The 23,847-nt window shown below is 42.9% G+C and overlaps 1 long non-coding RNA gene across 2 annotated transcripts; it reads right to left on the bottom strand.

The window, feature by feature from the left end:
- Positions 1–3,799: 3,799 nt before the first annotated feature.
- LOC102154832 lies at positions 3,800–20,561 on the bottom strand. Of its 2 annotated transcripts, XR_005368170.1 has the most exons (6): positions 20,370–20,561; positions 18,155–18,224; positions 11,823–14,024; positions 11,354–11,440; positions 8,042–8,207; positions 3,800–4,656 (listed from the first exon to the last, which is right to left on the bottom strand). It is a non-coding gene; the product is annotated as an uncharacterized LOC102154832 (long non-coding RNA). The 2 variants fall into 2 exon arrangements; XR_005368171.1 differs by lacking the exon at positions 11,354–11,440 and having other exon boundaries at positions 20,370–20,560.
- Between the last annotated feature and the right edge of the window lie 3,286 nt (positions 20,562–23,847).

The following is a 23,847-nucleotide window of genomic DNA, read 5'->3' as shown; positions in this document are numbered from 1 at the left end:
GGGATTTTGGCAGTGTAGGCCTCTGCATACTATTCTGTGCCTCCGGGAGTATTGAGACCGCACTGCCCGTCCTGCGAGCACTTCTCAGGCAGGGAAAACTCTCTCTGGAGCAGATTCCTAAAGGTCCCGATTGTGCGCTGTATCACTTTCCCGCAGAGGCCTGACAAAGGCTCCCTCCCCCTCGCGTTTATCCTCAGATATATCCCCTCTGCTTCTCTTCTCCTTGCACCTTGCAAGGAGCAGACACCTTTCCCTTTGTAGTGTTCCAGCTACTCTTTCTTTACATCTCAGGTGGAATTCATAGGTGCTCAGGATGGGTTGAAAGTTATCCAGCTAAATTTGGGGGACCAGATGAAACGAGGACCCTACTCTTCCACCGTCTTGCCTTCTTCCCCAAATATTACTTTTCACTTGCACCATGCAACACTGAACCAAACCTGGTAAGCTGCATGGAGAAAGTAAACAGGTGAGGTCACCGGTTTTGGGGTTTGGCCAAGGAGACGCTATGGAAAGACAGTGGGGCCGGGGAGCCCAGAGCGTTGGTAAGAGAGGAGGCAGAATGTTTAACCACAAAATCTAAGCAGGGTAATTATGGGACTAAAGAGAGGACAGGGCTGTTAGGCAAGGGAAGAGTAGAAGAGGACCAGAGGTCCTGATGAGCTCCAAGCACTCATTTTAGATCCAGTATATATTTGATGAATACTCAATTGATAGCATGGGATAGATGCCCATTTCCACGTGCAAGCACCAAAGATCACTGGACTCTCATCCGAATAGCTCTCTCTCCATTACCAACACCTCTGCTCCAACTGAGGGGTTCATTCATTGAATCGGAGTATGTCATCCTGCCTTTGAACATTTTGTCCTAATAATATCCTGTGCTAATGCCTATTCCATTCCCTTTTGCCTATTCAAATCTTACTCATATTTTAATGTTCAGGTCTGACTTTCACAAAACTTGTGGCTCAGAAATAGCACAAGGGAAAAACAAAATCCTCGGACATTTACTGAGCACCTATTATGTTCCAGGACATGTACTGATCACATGCAGTTCTGATTCAATTTGGGCATTGGAGCACTCATCTTCCCTTTGAAAGTGAATTGTCCTTATTGTCTTTAGCACTCTATGGCATGGTATGGTTTACTTGTATCAAGAGTTTTTTTTTTTTTTTTTAAGATTTTATTTATTTGAAAGAGAGAAGGGAAGAACACAAAGGGAGAGTAAGAGGGAGAAGCAGACTCCATGCTGAGCAGAAAGCCTGATGTGGGAACGATCCCAGGACCCCGGGATCACTCCCTGAGCCGAAGGCAGATGCTCAACCACTGAGCCACCCAGGTGTCCCATCTTTTTTTTTTTTTTTTTTCTGGGTTAATTATGTTGTGTCTTCTGTAGCATCTTTCAGAATGGATTGGGCATAGAGACATAGTTCATAAATTAAGAATGTGAAAATACACATAATAGACTGAAGAGTATGGAAAAAAGGAGAAGTGTGAGTGCCAACCGTCATTCTTTGTAGGTGCTAGGGATTGGGAAAATTTGAAAATTATTGTCCTAGTGTTACAAAATCATTAACATATCTTCTAAAGGCAAGTAATTTACTGCTGATTCAATAGACTCAGACTTGATATATTTGTTATGGAACATCTTCAATTCTACATGACTCTCACTTGAAAAGCAGTCAACAATGGATAGAGACATGGATTTCTTTTTATTAGTTGTGTTTCCATATTTTATAGTTGACAATTCAGTAAAATATAGTTCAGTAATTTATTTCAAAAAATAAATACTGTATAATTTGGGTAGTTTTGCATTAAAAAGGTTAGTATTGTTGAGAAAAATAGTATTTAAATTAAAGTTAGCTAAAAGTTTAAAAGACTTGACCCATATAAAATATAGTGGTGTTTATAAGTCAGATATCAATGCCAATAGTTCAAATTTTAGCAACAACAGAGTAATGTTTTGGAGTTAAATCACTGGAATTGGCTCATTAAAGCTATTTTGTAGCATCTCGTTGAGAAATGGCTATGAATTTTTCTTTAATGAATCATCAAAACTTTCTTCTCGTCCTCTTCCAAATTCTCCTCCTACTTCATTTTAAGGAGGTTTATAATATTTTTACATTCAAAAGCTAAACTTCACTTAAAGGATTTGCCAACATGATGTTCATTTCACAGACAAATTAATTCAAGCACAGACAAGTTATACTTGTCTGAGTTTCTGCAGAAAGTTTTTGCCGGAACCAGCAATAGAACTGGAGTTTCCTATTTGCAAATGAGGTAACTATTTTAGAACACTCTCTGCTGTATGTTTAGTGGGTAAAGATGGTCAAACTTGTTATACAAGATGAATGGATCAGAGCCTTTTCACAACATCACCTTCTTCATGGAGATCTTTGGTTTCTTCACTAACCTCAATTAAGTTTACTAAAGGAGTGTTGATTTTAGGGAAAATTTACAAAATATTTCAGTATTTTGAGGGCTCAGCAATCTCTTACTATGGAAAAGGGGGGCTTCTTCTATTCCATTTCTATTACAAATGTACAGTGACATATATCATTGAGATGACAAAACCTTTGTAATTCATAGGTGTATATAATACTCTGATATACCATAACAGTGGAGTGTAGGTTTTCATACATGCTATTTTACTTTCCAAATGTAAGGTTATTTTTTCTTGTTATAATAGAAATATATGCATATTATAGAAAAATTAGAAAACAGACACATAAATAGAAGGAAAATAAAAAAATACTACTCTGAGTTAAACTCTTTGGCACTTTGGTGAGTTTAGTTCCATACCCATCCCACTTCTCTATGTAGATGTTTATGGATATATATATACACACACACACATATCTTTATATATACACATACACATATCTTTAACACCATATATACATTTTTTAACTTGCCCGTATAGTTAATAATAATAACCTTTACATGCCATTATGTACCGATAGCTGTATTTTATATTTTTGCAACATTATTTTTAGTAGCTGTACACTATACTATTATGCAGGTACATTCTACTCTATTTGACCACTTTCTATTATTGGACACTCGATTGTTTCTAACATTTTGTTATTACAATCAGCACAGTAATATACCTACTTTCACATATATCTTTTTGCACTTTCTTCATTATTTCCCGAGGCTAAATTTCCAGAGGAATCACTAGGCCAAAGTCCTGGGCATTTAAAAGTCTGATAATTATCAGCTAAATTGTTCTCCAGAAGGTCTTATAATTTACCCTGTGACCAAATAAATGTGAGAATGTCTCTCTTCTCTCACTAACAAAAATTAAACTATTAATTTTCATCATCTCATTCTGATTTTTACAGTAACTGTGAGATAGCAGAACAGATTAGAAAAACTGCTAATGGTCACACATTGAGAAAGTCACAAGAGTGGGAGTCAAGGTTTCTGACCAGCCCTACCACACATTTCTTTTATATCACACATTTCTCACCATCTTGCTGTTGATGGTGGCAATTCCAAGAAAACCATCAGGAAAGAACCTGAGTGGGAATTCTTGCATGTCACAGCCTGACTCATGTCTGTGTGACTGGCAGTGCTCTGGCCTCCAGCCATTGGACTGTGGGTGGCACAATTCTGGAGCTCTGAATAAGAGGCTATGCTATCACAGTGCTTGTCCAGGCCAGCACTGAAGCCAATAGAAAAGGGAGGAGGAAAGAAGCAGTTGAGGGTCACCAACTTACAGGTCTTGTAAGATGGCCCTGAAACTTTTTGAGTCTTGCCCTATATTGTGGTTGAAATAATGCAGGCCATCCATCTGATCTGAAGATTTTTAATTGGTGGGTTTATTTTGTTTTATTGTAAGATTCATACAAACAGAATTCTATTTTTGTTTTCATTTACACAAACACTCAAGTATCCAAGTTCTCGTGAGTGAAACAACAAAAAGAGGTGGTAAAAGAGATTGCCTTTTGGATAGAAAGATGTAAAAGTGAGATTTTTTTCCCCCTTTGGTATTATATGGTTGGGTAAATTTAACTCAAATTTCAAGAAAGAAAAAAAAAAAACAATAACGAGTTCAATCATGTGTTTGCAAAGTTGTAGAAACTATTTGGCTAAAGAATCATGTAGGAAACGGTTGTGCGAAGGTGCAAGTGATACGAAGGGCTGATAAGCCAGTGGTGGTAGTAGGTGGTGTGGAGTCAGGGCGATAACCAGGTACAGGCTCTGTCTTTGGGGGTGTCTCGTTGTGTGGTGGCCAGAGGAGTGCTCCAGGAAGCCTTCCTGACCACGAGTCTTTTTTTTTTTTTAAAGATTTTATTTATTTATTCATGAGACACACACACAGAGGGATAGAGAGAGAGAGAGGCAGAGACACAGGCAGAGGGAGAAGCAGGCTCCATGCAGGGAGCCCGACGTGGGACTCGATCCTAGGACTCCAGGATCATGCCCTGAGCCAAAGGCAGACGCTCAACCACTGAGCCACTCAGGCGTCCCCACGAGCCTTGACTTGATTCACTTGTTCTCTTCTGTGCTTCAATCCTGCTCTGCTCTCGTCATCAAACCTGCATCATAAATCGAAGTCACTGATTCACCTGTCTGTTGTGCTTGTTGGACAGTGAGCTTCCGGAGGGCAGGAATTGTGTTTTGCTGTGCACTGTGTTCACCTGGAAAGGCTGCCTAGAAGAGAGATGGTGGGAACTTGGTAGATAAAATCAAATTATAATATAGGAAACATAGCATCAGAGTTTATCATTTTGGAGTAGTAATTGTGTTTTGGTGGTTATATTCACTGCCTCTCAACAATAGGGGGTTATACTCTTCAAATTGATTAAATAAATTTATATTACATTAATACATTTCAGTCTTTATTAATTTTGCAAACTTGGACAAATTATTTAATCTACAACCTCAGGTTTTCTGCAAAGTAAAAGTGTTAGACTAGATCAATAATTCTCAGTGATGTTTGTGAGACCTATCCTGATATTCAGAGATGGGGTAGGATATATCAGGATATTTATTAGGATATTTGTGGTTTGGAAAACCATTCTCCATATCATTGTATAATTTTATATTTGGAAAAGGAAATGAAAGGTATTATTTCTATAATATTAAACAGTAGGAAAAAACAAGTTCTGGAAAATGTTGACTCCTAGGTTTCACAGAGGTTGGGAGCCGACTCTTTTTGGGAGGTTGTATTAGAATCTCTAGCACAGGTGTGGGAGGGACCATAATTTACATTATTTTATGTTTTTCAATGAGTTCAACAAATGTGAGAGATACTGCATTAATTAAGAAGAAGCTCTAATCACCTACGATTTCATCATGGCTGACATATACCTTGTTTTTTCTTTGGATTTATTGAAAAGTTCACTTACTTTCTTTTTTTTTTTTTTTAACTTATGTCATTTTGAAGAAAGGCAAAACTGTAGATCACATTAAGACAAAGCTCAGAAAAATAAAGAAGATAAGAAAACCAGTCAGACTGAGTTACTGAAGTATCAATGTGTAGAACTGTTGTTACTTCATGGACTTGCCCACATCCTTAAGGGTCGGGCAATAGCTTAATTTAATTGTAGCTTAAAAGATCCTGAAAAGAGTTGAAACACAGCATAGCATGTTTGGGTGACTGGTTGCTGCCTTTTTGAAGAACCAGAGGCTGTGTTCTCATGGTGCTTGGAGACCCTACTTGAAGGATTTCTTTAAGGGTAACTCTGCTGTTTGGTGTCTGAATGACTTCTCCATACGATGAAATACTTCCAGATCTGCACAATTCTCATACACTTTTCCTGTCATGAGTATCCATAGCCACAACAAAAGTATAAAATGATTGGAAATGCCATACAAATTAAAAAAAAAAAAAAAAAGACCGAAAGGTCACCCTATTATAGCAGTTGATACACAATTGACTTCTTGCAATATCCTCTTCCTGGGGCTTTCCTCAGCTGGTTAGTGTTGGGGACAGCTGGGCTGTTTATACTCTGTAACTGTTGGACACCTGGTCCATGCTCTTCAACCCCTCTGGTACCTCGATGACTTGATCACACTCCTGTTGTCCCATGAGTCAAGTGAACCATGATATTTTTCATACTACTTATAGGCCAACGTGGGCTACTTTTACTGTCTATTTTGCCTCTGTGTATATCAGATATACAGAAGCAGAACCCATTTGTCCTGTTTTATGGTATTTTTAGCTCAGATTCGAAACTACTACATAGCTTTAGACTAAGGGCGTTGTTAAATTGTAAGCAGAGTTTATGCATTTAGAGTAGCAAGTCTAAAATTTGACTTTTGGACCTAAATCTTGAGTACTTAGAGTACTAACTCTCTTAGTTTAGAAGTCCAAGTCTTCTGAAGAGCAGATGTCAAGAAAAGATTACCTGGGCAAGAGAGTAATTGGGGGAAATGCTTGTGAAGGAGAAAAAGGGGTGGGGAGTATGAGTAGGCAAGAGCAAGCTTCAGGAGAGAAGAGATGATCTGGTTGGAAGCAGCTGCAGACCACAGTCCAGTTCTGAGAAAGCCTCAGCTATGCCAGTAGGGATCCCTGAGCTCCCTGAGCTCACATCCTATCAGAGGAGACCTGACCAGGCAGAAATGGCCCAGGTTTCCTACCCCCACTGTGTTCTCCTTGTCTGGGAGCAGCCGATGGGAAGGAGACCTAACTCTAATGCTGCAGTGGATCCAAAGTTATGTCAGTTTGAGGCTGTCAGACAGCTATGTTCCCTGCTGCAGGTGCTCTGGAAGGGAGAGTTCAAAGAGGGTAACTTCATGGCCACCCAAGTGCCTAAGCATGTGACCTGAAATCCTCAGGATCCTCAGCAGAACTTTCCAAAGCTTATGGGCATTTCCCCCCTCTTTTCTCCACGCCCATCTCCAGCCTAATGTATAGCAATTCAGTCCATTCTTAGACTCTCAGTTCCCTCAGAACCAGTTTAGGTAGAGAAGCTACACCTCTGGAGGCTCACTGTGTTTGGCTTTTTATTTCCTAGCCGATAAAATCACTCCTTAAAAAAAAAAAATCCTAATTCCACAAACATTTAGGGATGAAATTCCTAGCACTGGGGTAAATACAGAGGACAGAAGATAAATCAGACACATCAACAGACCCATATCCTAGAGAGGTGCATATGTATTAGCAGAAATTTTAATAATGTGATAAATAGAAGACTAGACTGGACACAGATGGGGGACTAGCTTGGCCAGCCTGGGCAAAGTCTGAGCAGAGTCCTCAAGGACAAATACAAGATACTCAGACAGAAAAATGCAGTCAGAGCAAGTCTAGGCAGAAAGAAAGTATGAGGAACGGACTATAAGAAATGGAGCATTCCTGGAAGATAAAGGGTCAGACTTAGAGGTAGGCAAGATCCAGATTTATGCTTGGGAACTTGTACTCGATGGTGTTAGCCATGGTCACAGGTGCCCTTTACAAGTGGGGCAGAGGACTTGGGTGGGTAAGACCAGGGAACAGTAGGAAGCCATTGCCTATTGAATATTTATTTCCATCCATTCACTGACATTTTTGTAGGAGGATAGGAATCCTGGGGAAAGACTGACTTACATCCAAAAGATGTGGATTCCAAACTCAGCATCACAGCTCACCATAGTTAGACCAGTCACATAATTCCAGAAAACAGACATTTCTGTTATTTAGAAGTGGGAAATAATGACACTTGGCTTGACCCCTATGGAACTATTGTGAGGATCAAATGAGCTGAGACAAGACTTTTTGTAAACTTTCAGTCTGTGAAAAGTAAGGGACTGTTATCATGTACTGCTCAGGAAATAACAGCACCTGGGAAAACCCACAGAGTGTGGTTTTGTAAGAAGTTGCTCAGCCTTCAAGGGAGAAAATGCCTGGCTCAACATTGGCCAAGAGGAACAGATCTGGGAAATTACGACATGAAGTAAAGCAAATGGGGCTTCTGTTTTGCTTCTGGAAATCACCAGTTCTTAATTGTCATTCTCATTGTTTACCCTTCCTCACCTTGGGTCGTTCTGAAATGAGAGGAAGTTTGGTCGGGTCAGGGAGTACTACTAATGAGGCAGAGGAGATGGTTCAACTTACTGGATGTAACAAATAGAAACTGAGCCACTTTAATGTGGGGAAGGTGGTAGGCTAGACATCGGGCATGTGAGTGGGCTTTCGTATAAGGATGAGAAACAAGTTCAGCTTTACCAGGAAACTTTCCAACTCTTCAGGAGTACTATGGGAATCCTGTCTTCTCATATTCCTAGGGAGAAATAGTATATATTATCAGATAAATAATATTTGCCCTTTAACTCCTCATCTGGAAAAAAAAAATCCTTCCTTTATTAGCTTGGTTTTGATGATGATTTGTTCAATTCTCAGGGAAGAAGCTACTAAAAATATAATCAATATACTCAATGTTGGTGAGACCCAGAGGCCAGGCCTTATACATACATTATCAGTACACATATAAAGATATGGAAAATCTCCAAAAAAAAAAAAAAAATCCCATGATAGAGACTATTCTTAGAATAGCATTGTTTTCTTTAAAAAGTTACCTATTGGGCAGCCTGGGTGGCTCAGCGGTTTAGTGCTGCCTTCAGCCCAGGGCCTGATCCTAGAGACCCGGGATTGAATCCCCTGTCGGGGTCCCTGCATGGAGCCCACTTCTCCTTCTGCCTGTGTCTCTGTCTCTGTCTCTCTCATGAATAAATAAAATCTTAATAAATAAATAAATAAATAAATAAATAGTTATCTATTCCATGAAGAACAAAAAATTTTATAGAGGAATCAGTCTAGAACTATTGGTGTATCTGTTTAGACAACTGGTTGATTTAAAAAAGGGATTTGCTGGCAAAAATGTTAATTACTTTCTCTTGAGTACTTGTATGTTAGGTTGATCTTTGCCATCTTAAAACAAAACCAAAACCAGACAAAAGACTAAGGGACTTTTTAATACTGATCAGATGTCCTCTGAAAGACGTGGACTTTTGGAAAAGAATTCCCCAAGGAAGATGGTTGCTGAGATCGATTCACTCAGTACCAAGACCAGCCACTTCTGTTTTTTTTTTTTTTTTTTTTAACTAAAGTTTAGAGGGCAGAAAGTGAAAAGCCTTTCCAGTTTAATTCTGAGGACCCACATGGCTCCATCATGCACATGCAAGTGTGCGTTTGTTATTGCTGTGTAACAAATTACATGGATTTAGTGGCTTAAAATAACATCATTTGTTGGCTCAGTTTCTACAGATCGGAGGTATGGGCACAGGGTAGCTGGACCCTCTGCTCAGGGCTTCCTCCACAAGATGCTGGCCAGGCCTAGGCTTTCATCAGGCTTCTCTTCCAAGCTCACGGCCTGGTCGCTGGCAGAATTGAGTTGCGTACGGTCGTAGGAGTAAGCTCCCTGCTCTCTTGCTGGGGTCATTCCCCGCAGGCCGAGCCTTCTTGACATTCTCTGCCCTGTGGTGCCGTCTACACATGGCAGTTTGCTCCTTCAAGGCCAAGAGGAGAGTGTCTCTGGCTTCAAATCTCTGACTTCTTTTAAGGACTCATTTAATTGGGTCAGATCCACGCAGGGTAACTCTCCTTGGATTAATTCCCAGCCAATTGACGGGAGACTTTAGTTACATTCACAAGACCCCTTTTTGTTGTATAAAGGAATATAATCATGGAAATGATATCCCATCATATTCACAAGTTCTGCTCACACTCAAAGAAAGGGTATTGTGGTGCGTATTTACATCGGGGAGCAGGAATCTTGGGGGCCATCTCAGGACGCTGCCTGCCACCCATACCGTGGCGAGGGACAAGTAACCAAAAGCAGTGAGGACTGTTACCTGGGACATAAAGCCTTGATTGAGACAACAGGATCATAAACGACCTCTCTATATATCCATTAAATGTGTGTAATTCTGCGTTGTCTTTATAGATTCATAGTATGTCAAAGCAAGAAGAGCACTTCTAGTTCCATGGCTTTTTCCAACTATATATATATATATTTAAGATTGTATTTATTTATTCATGAAAGACAGAATGAGAGAGAGAGAGAGAGGCAGAGACAGGCAGAGGGAGAAGCAGGCTCCATGCAGGGAGCCCGACGTGGGACTCGATCCCAGGACCCCAGGGTCACGTCCTGGGCTGAAGGCAGATGCTCAACCACTGAGCCACTCAGGCATCCCCCCAACTATATTCTATGGAACACTTGCAATAAAGTCCAGGATGTGAGCACTTTTTTGAGGGGAAAAAGTGTTCAATAGTCCTGTCAGCTTGGGATTCACTGCACACTCCTGGAACTCATAGCCCTCATTAGCATAGCAAAGACTCAGGGAGATCCTACAGGGAAAAACAAACACCCAAAAACTTCTCTGGATCCAAAGAAGGGTTCCTAAACCAAGCCCCAGAAAAATTAAATAAGTCACGAAAGCCTACTAGAGGGCTAGTGGAGAAGGAAGGCCTAAAACTAAGATCCTTAGGCTTTCTACCTTCCAGAAACGTGAAGCATGTTCCTCACGCCCTACGTGCCTGCGAGATAAGCTTCAGTGAACACAGCCAGCTTCACGAGGAAGTAAACAATAATATGTAAATAGTTTGGCAAATGTATTAATGCTGTGTCCATGGGACCCGTGGTGTCTCTTTGAGAAGCCTGCAATCCCGGCCACGTCTACTCACGCACCACGCAGCAGAGGTGCCAGCCCAGAGAGCCAGCCCAGGGCAGCTGTACCCCCACCTCTCTGTTACCCACACCACAGCACTTCCCAGGTATAGGACCAGAGGAGGGAAAAAGGAGCTTGTGAAATCCGTCTCTGGGACGTTTTGATAACTGTAGCACACTTACCTATCAGCCAGACATTTGGGGCTAAGGGATTGATGGAACACGGATCATTTAAAAATAAGCCCACATTTAAATGAAGAAAAAAAAAATGCACGGAGGTCACTGCAGAAGGCAATGCAGACCATGTATATAATAGAAACCTGATTCTTGGATCCGAGCGCTTGCAAGCACATGCCCGGGCTGCATTCCACAGTGTAGATCACATCACGCACATCTGACCAGGAGACAAGAGGTTCCAAGGGGCGCATATTTTCAGCATGAAAACGAGGAGCCATTAGTTGTTGCAAGCACCAGGCCGGTCAGCGGGCGGGCCTGACACACCTTGGCATTCATTGCTCCCCAAGGCCACACGGTTGCGCCCCGGCGGGGGGGGTGGCACGGGTGGGTGCTGTAGCAGTCACCCCCCTGCATCCCGCTCGGCTGTCCTTGGAAGGAGCCAAGCTAAATAAAGGACCTAGACTCCACCACACTTTTATTATTGGCCGGTGATTCCCCCCACCGGGCAGAAGGCCTAGATTCGCAAGTGGTCAGACTTGGTGCATTCTCTCTCCTGGTGCTCCCCTCTCTCCTCCCCCACTCACCTCATGGTTTCTTTCTTCCTTTTCTGTGGCAGCTGCATCTCGAAAAGGACTGGTGCACTCGTTAAAAACAAACCCAAACCCAGCAAACTGTCCTCACGGTGATGGTTCATAGCCACTCAGACCCAAAGAAAGAGAGAGAGAAAGAAAGAAAGAAAGAAAGAAAGAAAGAAAGAAAGAAAGAAAGAAAGAAGAAAGAAAGAAAGAGGTAAATAAACCATTTAGTCATAAAGGAACTCAAACCACAATATACACCCACCACAATTCTCTGGCAACATTTCCACACATGAGCATATTCTCTGGGGTTTATGGAACCTCCCAGAGCATCCACTAGGGCATGACTGGGGCAGCACCCTGTGGACGACTCCAGGCTTCGGGGGCTTGCATCTACTCTGCTGGATGCATCAGGAAAATGTAATTTAGGATTTTTTTTTTTTTTTTTTCTGAGCTAAGGCAGTTCCATTATTCTTACATGCTGAGTGTTCGGTGGCCATCCTCCAGCTTTCTGGGTTCCACAGCTGAGCCCCCACCCTGATGCTTTCACACCAAAACTACTAGCCCATCAGCAGGTGGCTGTGTGGATACGCTTGAGGACCACAAGAGGCCTTGGTTCTTTGAGAAAAACAGCAAAGCCAGCATCCAAGGAATAGGATTGTATTTCAGCTTGTATTATTCTGGGGCTGCTCATGGAAGAACCAAAATAATAGGAAAAATCATTTCTGAACCCAGAACGTTGGTATATCTGTTCATCGAGAAGTAAAATCAGGTTAGTAAATAATATTTCCCCTGTTATTAGCCCTCAAAACTGGGCTCAGACTCTATTTAGTCTATAATTAACAAGATGTGATGAATATGTTACGCAGAAAGATTTTGAATATGACCGATGCCCCTGCTTTGTTAGACCGTATTCAATGAGGACAGAGTCGTCCTATAACAGAGAACACACACGCTTGAGCTTAATGCAGATGGACGTAGAGACACACGTTTTTCTTTTTTTCTTTCTTTCTTTTTTTTTTTTTTTTTTTGAGACACACGTTTTTCTATTCCAGCAGTGGGACAATATATTTACATCAAGAATATCCAGAAAATCCTGACTGTACAGGTTGGTTGCTGTCTGTACAGTGCTTCTGTCTATCAGTATGGCACAAGGGGGCTCTGGGAAGTGCCTTGTATGATACCCACTGTCCATGAGGGCGTGACATGAGACTTCAGCGTAGTTGGAGCTCGTTAGTTAGAATATTCTTTATTGTAAGAAATATGGGTTCACTTCTTCCTGGTAATTATTTATGCTAAGTTTATATTTAAAAAAATGCTGCTTCGAGACAGTAAGGTCTCCAGGCTTGAGGTGGGGCAGGGTGATCTTATTTCCATTCCTCTTCTTTCTTTTATCTGGTGGCCTGAATTTGTTTCAATCCACCAAAACCAACATGAAATTGCTTCCTCAAAAAATTCTTGATTTCCTATGATCTGAGGAGCAAAAGGAAGACAGTGTTAGGGGTTCCCAGTAACATGAATAGATATTTTCCCCTTCACTGCTGCACACCAGGATTTCAGGTCAAACCTTAGGAAGGAGACAGGAGGTGTCGAGGGTGAGGAGACAGTTCCCCAGTGATTCTTTTTTTTTCTTCTTTTATCAGACTGTAGCTTTAAATGACTGTCTTCCTGGTCCAAAGCAGGCAGGGCTGCTAAGAATTTCAAATAAGTATACAAATGACTTTATCTGATCCTATAATGGACATATTTTCGGTAAGTGAATGGGGAGAGGTGAGATCCCCATTTCAAAGGAGCCGGCAGTGGGCCCGCAAGGGTTGGCTAGCAGGAACTTTCAGGAAAATAGTCGCAAGTGCACTGCTGGGCTTCGGTGGGTGCCTTGGGGCTGTACTTTGGACTCTTCACTGCCGGTCTAACAGGTGAGGCCCCAGATGCAAATATTTGGTTTGACCCTTTCTTACTGTCAACACTGCAGCCCTTTGCATGATGTAAAGTATAGAATTTATGGCTGTTTGCACAGACATTATCAAAATAATTGTAAATCCCGCTTTCTTGTTATTTCTGAAAGATTACTGGCCTCACCGGTATTTTAGGGAAGGGGTTCGGTGAAGGTAGGTGAGTAGGGGGCTAAAGAATGAGAAGAGTCAACAGTACAAATGGATTCCAGGGCTCTGCCTTGAATTCAGACGCCATGGTAGAGCAAGGAACAGTCACCCAAAGAATCCAAAGTTCACATCAGCACAGGAAAAGGTGATAATTCCTGAACTTAATGGGGTGGACATCAAGGCCAACCTCCTTTCCACACAGACTGTCCCTCCCATCTTTACTTTTTGTTCACGACCACACATTGTGGTTTTTGACCACCTTCCTTGTTGGATTTTGTTGAATCCTATCTCGTGTTCTTTTTTTTTTTTTTCCATCTCGTGTTCTTTTTCAATTTATTTTTATTTTTTTGCTTTTCCGATCTGTGTAAATCTTGCCTCTCCTTATGGTTTTTAAAACATCTTCAGGGTAGACGCATTTGGTGTGAAGGCAGAGGGCAGCAAGTAGAAAGATGATGGGCTGTGGGATCAGGCCGGCTGCTTTCAGATGCTGGTTCTTTTACCCACTGACTGTGAAAGCACAGGCCAGTTCATTAACTTCTCCAAGTCTCTCTTTCTGCATCTCTCAGAGGTGATCTGTCCTGTGTTAGGTATTACAAAAGAGAGTGAATATAAAGACCACAGCCCAGATCTAGTTCTTTCATAATAGTTCTTCCCAAAAAAAAAAAAAAAAAAAAAAAAAAAAAGGATCCCTGGGTGGTGCAGCGGTTTAGCGCCTGCCTTTGGCCCAGGGCGCGATCCTGGAGACCTGGGATCGAATCCCACGTCGGGCTCCCGGTGCATGGAGCCTGCTTCTCCCTCTGCCTATGTCTCTGCCTCTCTCTCTGTGTGTGTGACTATCATAAATAAATAAAAATTAAAAAAAAAATAGTTCTTCCCTTCCCTTGCACGTCTTTGACCTTCCTTGGCCCCAGCGCTCTATGCTTATACTTAGCACACAAGAGCCATCTAAATGTGCTGGTTAAATGTAGTAAAAATACATGTGCTTTTTGAGAGTGGATGGAAAGATATAGAAATTATCTCATATCAGTTTGCATCAGGGTGGAGAGACTCAGCCCTTACAGAGCTCCACCTGCCTTCCCCTGGATCAGGAGGTTGCTATTTTGTGCTGACCTCTTCTCCAGAGTTGCCTTAGCTCCCCACTTTGCCCGTGTAGGTACAGCCTTAATACTTAGATCTGGAAATGGGTTTGTTGAGAGGCAGTAGCAAGGTGGGGAGTGAAGAAGGAAGATAAAGTAGGGAAATTTGGGCAAAATATCCATGTGAGGCAAAATAGGGAGAGCAAAGCCCTAAAACAAACTAATAAACAAAACAAACACTGAACTAAATACATTTGAAACAACCAAATTCCATTTAAGTAGCGTGATTCTTGCAGCATGGAAACAGTGAGGGCCAAGACTTGGGTAGACATGATCAAGTCTAGTTCATACTTAGGTGTTGAAGTATGTCTGCAAGTGTAGATTCCCCAGGGAATTAGAAAGCTGAGGGATAGGCCAGAAAGTTTAATAAATAAGATTAATCAATTCTACAGTCTATTTGGAAGCCAGCTTAGACTATGCTTCAGGAAAAACACTAGACGAATATTTTGTATATCATTTGACTTTGATGTGTGTAACATTTTGACCTGGCATGTTCTAGAAATCATGGACTGAGATCCTTTAGAAGAGAACATATTTGGGGGATCCCCAGCAGGGTGGGTGGCTCAGCAGTTGAGCATCTGCCTTCGGCCCAGGGAGTGATCTTGGAGTCTCGGGATCCAGTCCCGCATCGGGCTCCCTGCATGGAGCCCGCTTCTCCCTCTGCCTGTGTCTCTGCCTCTCTCTCTGTGTCTCTCATGAATAAATAAATAAAATCTTTAAACAAAATTTAGAAGAGAACATATCAGAATTAATATTTGATTAATGAGTTGGGGAGGTGGGAGGGCTTATTATGCTCCCATCTCTATTCTTGTGCAGCTGAAATTGATTTAAAAAAAATTTCATCCAAAATTTACAATTTCAAAAAATTATTTAAGCTGCAGGTTAGCAAGAGGCTAGAGGTAGAGTTGGAGATCCACACTGGAGGATAGCTATGGGCTTCGCTCCTGACCTTGCCCTCTATTGGGGAATTGGTAGCATTTAAAGGTTGCATTTGTGCCCTGCGTGGCCTGTAGTGTACTCCAGCCTGGGTCTGCAGGGAGGTGGGTCACTGTGCATACAAGTGCAAGCCACAGAAACATTTCTTCCCCCTAGGAAATGGATTCTGATTATGCTACAAAAACAAGTGCCAACATTTGTCTTTCGTGTTTCTCAGTGGTTCTGCAGAGACACAGACTTTGAAAAACAAGTTAAAATTTAATTATGGACTTAACAAACTGTTTTGAATATTTAAAGGCCAGGCATTAAAAATCATGTAGAATCATTAAGAAACCATAGCTGCCTGTCCAGGGTGTACAACGTGCTAAAAAGGGAAAAGGAAAGAAAATAGCTCCAAGTTGTTTTTACAGTGATTTGGGAAATAAAACTAAAAGCAAAAACGTGATGCCCAAGGTTTCTGTTTGTTTTTTCTTCCTGTGTCTCTAACTTCTATCTTAAATCTAACAAATGACTGCCTGAATTTGTCCAGAGGCAGTGACCAAGCGGGGAGTGAGAAGGAAGCGTAGAAACGCTGGCGAGGGATCAGCAAAAGGGAAAACCAAAAGGAAAGTCATGGTGAACACACTGAACTAACAAATTAAAGTAATAAAACTGCATCCAAGTTGACGTGAATACTGAGCAACCTGATGAAATCAAAGTTGCAGGCCTACCTTGGCCTAAGTATGGAAATTAGCTAAGGTGCAAATGATCTGCCGTGCTCTCTGAACGCTAGCTGAAGTCTTAATTTTACATGGGTTTTGGCTCTTGTTTAGTTTAATAAATATTAGTTGAGCACCTGCTGTGTCCCAGCACAGCCAGGAACCGGCCACCCCGTGTAAGCAGCGGAGGAATTACAGCCTAGTCGGGAAGGTGACAAGCCAGCAGGTACTTCGGCTACGGTAGAACAGGGTGTTATAAGATAAAAACATGTAAGAGAAATGATGGTTAATGAAGAACAAAATTCTTATTTAAATCTAATTTAAAAGATATGAGTGACCACAAGGCCAACGCGGGTTCATCAGCTGACCATAGTGGTGAGTTCTGAAGGACCCTGCCCTCCGCAGCTGAGCTAACGATGTGTGAAAGGTTCACTACGTGTAAAACACAGGCGCTAAAAATACATACATCGGATAGGAATTTTGAAGCTCAACCACCACTACCTATGAATTATCATTATTATATTCAGTTATTAGTTATTGAACCAATACTCTTTTCCATATTCACGCAAAACCATGGAAAATAATTAGATCCAAGCAGATCACAGAACACTTTAACTTTAAAAACTGTGGTTTTATGAAATATCTGTTCAGTCTTCCAAAATATCCAGATGTTTGGCTTTTGCAGAAAAAAAAAATATTGCTTGTGCTTTTCTCTTTTCATTCAGATGCTTTGACATTATTATATAGACTCTAATGTTTTTGTTGTCAAGATGTGATTAGAACCTTCTAAATTACCGTCTGTGGCGTCCGGTGTTATTTAGGCCCACATTAGACCTGACATCACGCACTTAATAGTCACTTCAGAGTTTTTACAGAGTTTGTGTCGTATAAAATGCGATGCCAGAGCCTCTATCACAGATGTGTTCAATAAGAAAAAGCTTACGAGAAATTCTCGTCCATATATTAGTCATCTCCCATCAATGTGCTCCCTCCTGATGCAGTTCATCTCCACGTCCTTGGGGCTGTGGAGTTAGAGAGCCTCGGGCAAGGTCATCGCCAGGCCCATTGCGTCGAGGATTAGGCCTTACAGAGGCTCAGCCTCACTAGTCACCTCCCCTCACAGACTATGGACTTGCCTTCAGCTCCCCGGAGCCCCTCCAGGTATGCTGGGGGCTTTCCTGGTACCCACTGCCCACAGGGCCTCCCCCAACACTGTCACCAGCCTCCGGGGCCGGCGCCTGGCGCTCTGTTGTCTCTCTTCCACCCAAGCAACCTTCTCGCTCAGTCTTTAAGTCCAAAGGTTTGTTGTTTAATGTTCTTTCCCGGGTCCTGTAGGAAATACACCCATTTCTCCCAAATCTGTTAACTTGATTTCATTCTCCCAAATTTCTCAGTGATTCGTTTTGTCTGAGAAAAGCTTTTGTAGGCCTTCCTTGGCCCTTTGGTCTGACTCACTGGTGGAATCTCCCTGCCTTTCCTTGCCTCCGTGTAGAGTCTCTTGTGAGCCCACCAGGAATTTCCATAACTTCTATGGACTCCGAGGCTTACAAAAGCATTGGGCTTACTTCCTCATTTCAGTGGTCGCTGAACTAGCCCAGCAAAGAACCCAAATTTCGAGTGGCTGCCGTTAGAATGGTTTCTAAACCAGAGTCTGAACGATGCTGTTTGCCCTTCCGAGATCCTCCTATTCTCCATTTTCCCCAAGTGTCTCCCCCTTGGAGATCCGTAGCCCTTCCAAGCCCTTTCCCTTTGCATCTTCCTTCTTTACAGAGTCACGGATCACCAAATTGTCAATCCTCTTAGCGCTTTTATCAGTCATGAGACCTATCCCCAAGGTCACACTAAGACGTTAATAGTGGTTTGGTCGGTTTTTCTGCCAAGGAGTCTTTTAAAAAGCAAATATACACTTTTTTTAAATGGAAAGAGACATGAACATACCTTTAAAGGAAGAGTGAGGTGAACGACCAATACTCTCCTTCTAAGTAGGAGAATTTTGTGCATGGGGCATCTAGATGGAGAGAGCGTGTGAGGGCATTAGTTAGTGCTGTTCCGTACCCAGCAAATATTCCACACCCGCTCTGGTACCTTTTTGTCTTTTTAAAATTTTTTTATTGGTTGTGCCAAATACTCTGTTGGGCCTCCGACAGCACTCTTCATCTGAAAACTCAAGTAATTGCCGTGCCCAAGCAGGGGCACGATCACTCTGTTCAGCTCCTTCTCTTCTCCTAGCACTCCCTGAAGATCTGGTTTTGAGTTCTGTAGACAGAGCCCTTGACCCTGCATTGCACAACTGCCCTGGAGGGAGAGATGTTCTCTCCCCTTCACATAACCTTGTTCTTTTCTGGAGAAACAGCTCTGCAAGATTACACGCACTTGAGGGAGAATAACATTACCGAGGAGACGATATTTAGCTGTTCCCTTAAAATCCAGTGGGCAGTGAACCAAAAGCATTTGGGGAAACAGAAGTAACTCCTTGCGAGCCAGCTAACCAGTGGCCTACATTCTTTTGCTTAATGGTTTTTTATGAGGGCATAGTTCAATTGCCTTAAGACCAATCAGGTTATTAATGGGCTGTTTAGGTTTTTAACGAGATTATTTAGAGACTTGAAAGCTTTCTGAGCTCATTTAATAGATGAGTTCTCTCATGACAGGCAAACTGTAAGGTCAGTGATCACAGAGTGAGGTGCGCCGATCCCTTGATTTATCGAGGTATGGGGGAAATAGTGAACATAAATAAATGTATCTTTAAATATTTTTTAAAAACCTTTTTTTGTGAGTGCTTTATATCATTCATAATACATTACCGGGCAGCAGAGTTAGGTCGTTCGTAGGTAAAAACAGATATATTGGGGTAATCTCGTTTTAAACTGTTAAACAGGGGAGATTAAATAAGGTGAAGGCTTACTGATGAAGGAACACCTTGCCTATAATGCCTAGCTCCTCCAATCCACGCACTGTACGAAGATGGGCTCTCTGAGACGCCGTCTCCCATGTAAACAATATACCCAAGAAAATGTGAAGCTTTTCCCTGAATTCCAACCACCTAGAGAATCTAGTAGTAGTGTATTTTGTTTTTTTTTTTTTAGTATTAGTTTAGATAAAGTCGATGGCAGCTCTTTAAAGAGAACATTTATTTTTAGGCCAGAGCACCTGTCTTTTCGCATGATCCTTCAGTGTCACGGCCGTCAGACGTCCCTCCTGGACACAGCGGCAGTGCTCACAGAGCAGGGCTTCGAGGAAGCCAGAGGAACGGGACGCGTGTGGGTGCCCAGGTGGAGTGCCTGTGGCCTGTCCCCTCTGGGGGAGACAAATTGGAGCCTGTTTTCCTCTGGACATCAGAAGAGAGGACCTCCTATGAGAGAAAATGCTGCCTGCTTTGAATTGGCAAGAGAACGTTTTCTTTTATTTATTTTTCTTTCTTTATTTTTTAAAAAAGATTTAGTTATCTATTCATGAGAGACACAGAGGGGCAGAGACACAGGCAGAGGGAGAAGCAGGCTCCATGCAGGGAGCCCCATGCAGGACTCGGTCCCAGGACCCCGGGGTCACACCCTGTGCTAAAGGCAGACGCCCAACCACTGAGCCACCCAGGGGCCCCAAGAGAAAGTTTTAAAGGCCCGATTCCTGCCTGTTTCTCCAGAAGTTTGATAACTAAGGGACCCAAGATGGAAGGAAGGAAAGAAACAGAAGTGTGGGTTTTTTGTTTTTTGTTTTTCTCCCACTGTATCAGCCTGCTTCTGCCTGCAGAGGAAAGCGCACTCCAGCTTTGAAAACCGTCATATCTGTTTTCAGATCCCAGGAGGCCGTGTCACCGCTACCTCACAGCTCCACACGTACCAATCCCGTCCCGGTCTCGGTGGCCCACAGCCCTGGCAGCCGTGCTCTGCGTGACTGTCTGGCTGGACGGGCCTGCCTGAGCCTTCATGCTCTAAATTGCTTGGTATGTGGTCTTGGGTGAGTTGCTTATTCTTCCTAATGGTAAATAGAGTAATAATTCCTCCTCACAAAGCTGGGTACACTGTGTGCCATATAATTTAAGTATTCTAAGTGCTGGCTTCCTTTTCTAAGTTTTGATCCCCTCTCCTGGTCAGTCCAACCCATCGCTCATCTGCATGGTGTCCCTTGTCTACCTCTCTTCACGTTAGGATCTTACCTTTTGGGGCCTCACTGATCAGGAACCTTCTGCGGATCCCTTTCCGTGTAAATTCTTCCCCTTATATTTTCCTTCCTCACCAGCATTTCACCAAGAATTGGTCATGAAGCACTAGTTGTACAGGATTAAAAAGTGTCACATGAAACATAAAAAGGGGAGGGCGTGGTTCCAAGGGCCTCAGTGCCTTGGGGATATGCTGGGTGTGACAAAGGTGCCCGGCTTCCCTAACAGGGCGGCTGTGGTGCAGAGACACCACTCTGCAGACTTAGCCCATCTGCTTACTTTGGAGTACAAAACCTTCTTTATGCAGGTGCCTCATGGGTCTAGAGTTCTGTGGAACATACTTGAAGAACTACTATTCTTCATTTATCCTGCTAGCATTAGGAAGAGCCTTCCATTCTCTGAGGTTTTCATATCCAAAGACCTACTGTTTCCTGACATCAGTTGAAGACGAGCTAATTCTGGTTTCATTTCATTATCCCAAGTAACTCTACTCTAGTTCCTTAATCACAAACCACCACCCTAAGACCGTATCTAACGGCCCTCCCCAAACTAGGAGAATTAAAAAAAAAAAAAAAAATCTTCCCTTCTACATCATCTCCATAATGAGCTTCTACTTTCACTATCTTTAAGACAGTAAAGAAGAAAGTAAAGAACAATGCTCAGAGTAGATAACATCAATTTTTCCTATTGCAGGGCACCTGGGTGGCTCAGCAGTTGAGTGTCCGCCTTGGCTCAGGTCGTGACCCCGGGGTCCTGGGGTCGAGTCCCATATGGGGGTCCCTGCAGGGAGCCTACTTCTCCCTCTGCCTGTGTCTCTGCCTCTCTCTGTGTCTCTCATGAATAAATAAATAAAATCTTTAAAAAAAATTTTTATTGCATTTCATAAGTTCCTAGGACACTATATACGCAGTATGTAATTTTAGCTTTTTATTCTTTTGATCACAAGATGGCTCTTTGTTCTAACCAAACCTTCTTTAAAGACACCAAAGACCACGTAGAGCAATATAATAGGAAGTGTGTTTACAGCAGATATTCCATAAGCTTAGAGCAACAAAGGAGAAAGCATAGCACAGTATTTGCTGAAACCACAAGGGGAGGTGTTTGTGGTGTCTAAGACCTCATGTACTTCTAGGCTAGAATAAGAATGCCGATGTTGAGCAATTTTAACCCCTTCTCTGTGAAGTTTGCTGGTGTTTCCGGATGTGGAGAGTATCTTACACAAGCATTAATTAGCACGCTGGTTGCCTGTCAGGACAAGCCCAGGGGTGGTATTATTTGCATTTTGTCAATCAATGCCTCTTTGGGGTTATAACGACTCAGACCCAAGGAATGACTCAGAAAGCCAGGGGCCCACGTCGTTCTGCCCTGGACTTGGCCCCACAGCACAGCAGCGTGTGACTCCATTGGCCCAGCCTCTCACCTAGCTTTCGGTTTTCCTCTCTTACGGTGTCATAGGTGGAACAGTCGGCAATCCAGAGTCCTCAGCCCAGCTTCTCAGTCTTTTCACCTTTAGTTCTTGCTCAACTGGGGGCCGAGGACAACGGTTCATGAGTCATAGGCCCTACATCCTGGCAAGTAATCATTTTCCCACAGCAAGTGATGATTTATGCTGGGAAGGGGCAAAGAATGTTGAGTGGCTTTTTTTTTTTTTTTTTCCATCCAGCCTTTGTGCTAACAGAGGGTTGGCTGGGAATGCTCTGGCTCCACTCGCAAGGCCATCTAAAACACTGTCTTAAGAATATTTTCACTTTCTGAGCGTGGGGTCCTTACACATACGGTATCCACAGAGAACTGGAATGTGATAATCCCATCATATGCGCTGTTAAAAAAAAACAAATACAACTTTGAAATGTTTTCCCTTCGGCACATGAGGACTAGGAAAGCCTCACAGAAGTTGAGAATTGGAGAAGCGCCCAGGCCCGACCCATTTTATAGAGGAGAATGCAGAGACTCGGGGAAGTTGCCTGACTTACCCCTTTCCACAAAACGGCTTAGGGACGGACATATCAGGGCTGCAATTGGCTAGTTTTAAGCTGCTACCTTATCTGACGTTAAGATTACCTGTACCACATCTCCAAGGAAAAGTCTAGGTATAAAGAAAACTGTGACTTGTGTGGTGAGTCACCTCAATTAGTGGCAGAAGAGTCAAGGGGAGAAGCATGATCCCTGGGATCAGATGGGCCTCGGTTTGAATCTTGGCCCTGGACCTGGTGATGGTGGCTAATTTCCCACTTAATTCCCCTGAGTGTGTTTTCTCACCCTTACAGATGAGAATAGGGTTAATAATGTCTCTGTGACGTTTCCTTCTGGATGAACAAGGGGCAATGCACGCAGGGCCCAAGCACAGAGCAGGCCGCCGGACACCCAGGCCCTGCTTCGTGTTTACCCCCCAGCGCTGTGGCCCTTGCCCTCCGTGTCCCCCTTCCAGCGAGCTTTGGGGCGGGCCTGTCAGGCTCGGCAGGGCCCAGTTTGTTTTCTCAAGCCAGGCTGAATTTCTTTTCCTTTGTGATTTGCATTTGAGTTGTCTCATTTCCCTGAAACGCTGTCACAAGCCAGGAGGCTGTTGCAGAACATGATCTGAAACCTCACGGGCCAGGGAAAGTCCCCTCCCGAAGAGGCTCCTACCCCCCCTTGGGCTTCCCACGTCCCTTTCAAATGGCACAGTCAGCCCGTCAGCCAAGTGTCTGGCCAAGACAAGGACCTTCCCCAAGTGTCCTGCGGGCAGTCTGAGGACAGTGGCGAAGGGAGGGCCTGGCCACCTCTGCTCCCAGGGTCTCCACTGTCACGGTGTCTCCAAATTCCTCTGGCTTCCCCCGAAAGGCTTTTGTTGTTGCTTCTCTTGCCTTTGGTCTCTGTGTCACCTTTCTCCTCCCACCAGGGCCAACTCTCAAAACCTCCAATGGAAATTTAGAGGCTTCTGTGGTTCTTAGGGGGTTATTGGATCTCTGCATTTTCTGTGTCCTCACTTCCTTTATAGCTCACAGGGATTTCCTAAGAAGCCTCTTCCTTCTCTGCCCAGTAGTTTGGGCCAGCTCCCCGCCCCCCACCCTGACGGGGGATTGCCACTTAGGGGCAAAGGCCCTCTTCTTCTTTTTTAAACATAGCTCCGGAAATACATGCCTTATGTTCATGCAGGTCTTGCAGTGGAAAAAAAGAATCTCCGGCCATTCTTTATTTTAAGTATTATGTACATATGGTGATAAAACAGAGTGTATTTAATCAGATGGATTTGTCTTTTTACCCCAAGTGTGTGTGTGTGTGTGTGTGTGTGTGTGTGTATTTTCTCCCCAGTGGCCTACTTTCTATTTTGTCACCAACAATTTTCCCACTTGAGGATATGTTGCAACACAAGTGAATTATCTGCAGTAGTTTAAAAAAAATAGCAATTTATGCCAATATTTTGAAAATACTTTAAATAACAGTAAACATGATACATGAATTTTTTGAAAAGAGAAAATAATGGGCTCTAATCTCG

The sequence above is a fragment of the Canis lupus genome, chromosome 12 (assembly GCF_011100685.1).
Source record: "Canis lupus familiaris isolate Mischka breed German Shepherd chromosome 12, alternate assembly UU_Cfam_GSD_1.0, whole genome shotgun sequence".
NCBI lineage: Eukaryota > Metazoa > Chordata > Mammalia > Carnivora > Canidae > Canis > Canis lupus.
The sequence above is the reverse complement of the archived record's forward strand: the minus strand, read 5'-3'. Positions and strand labels throughout refer to the sequence as shown.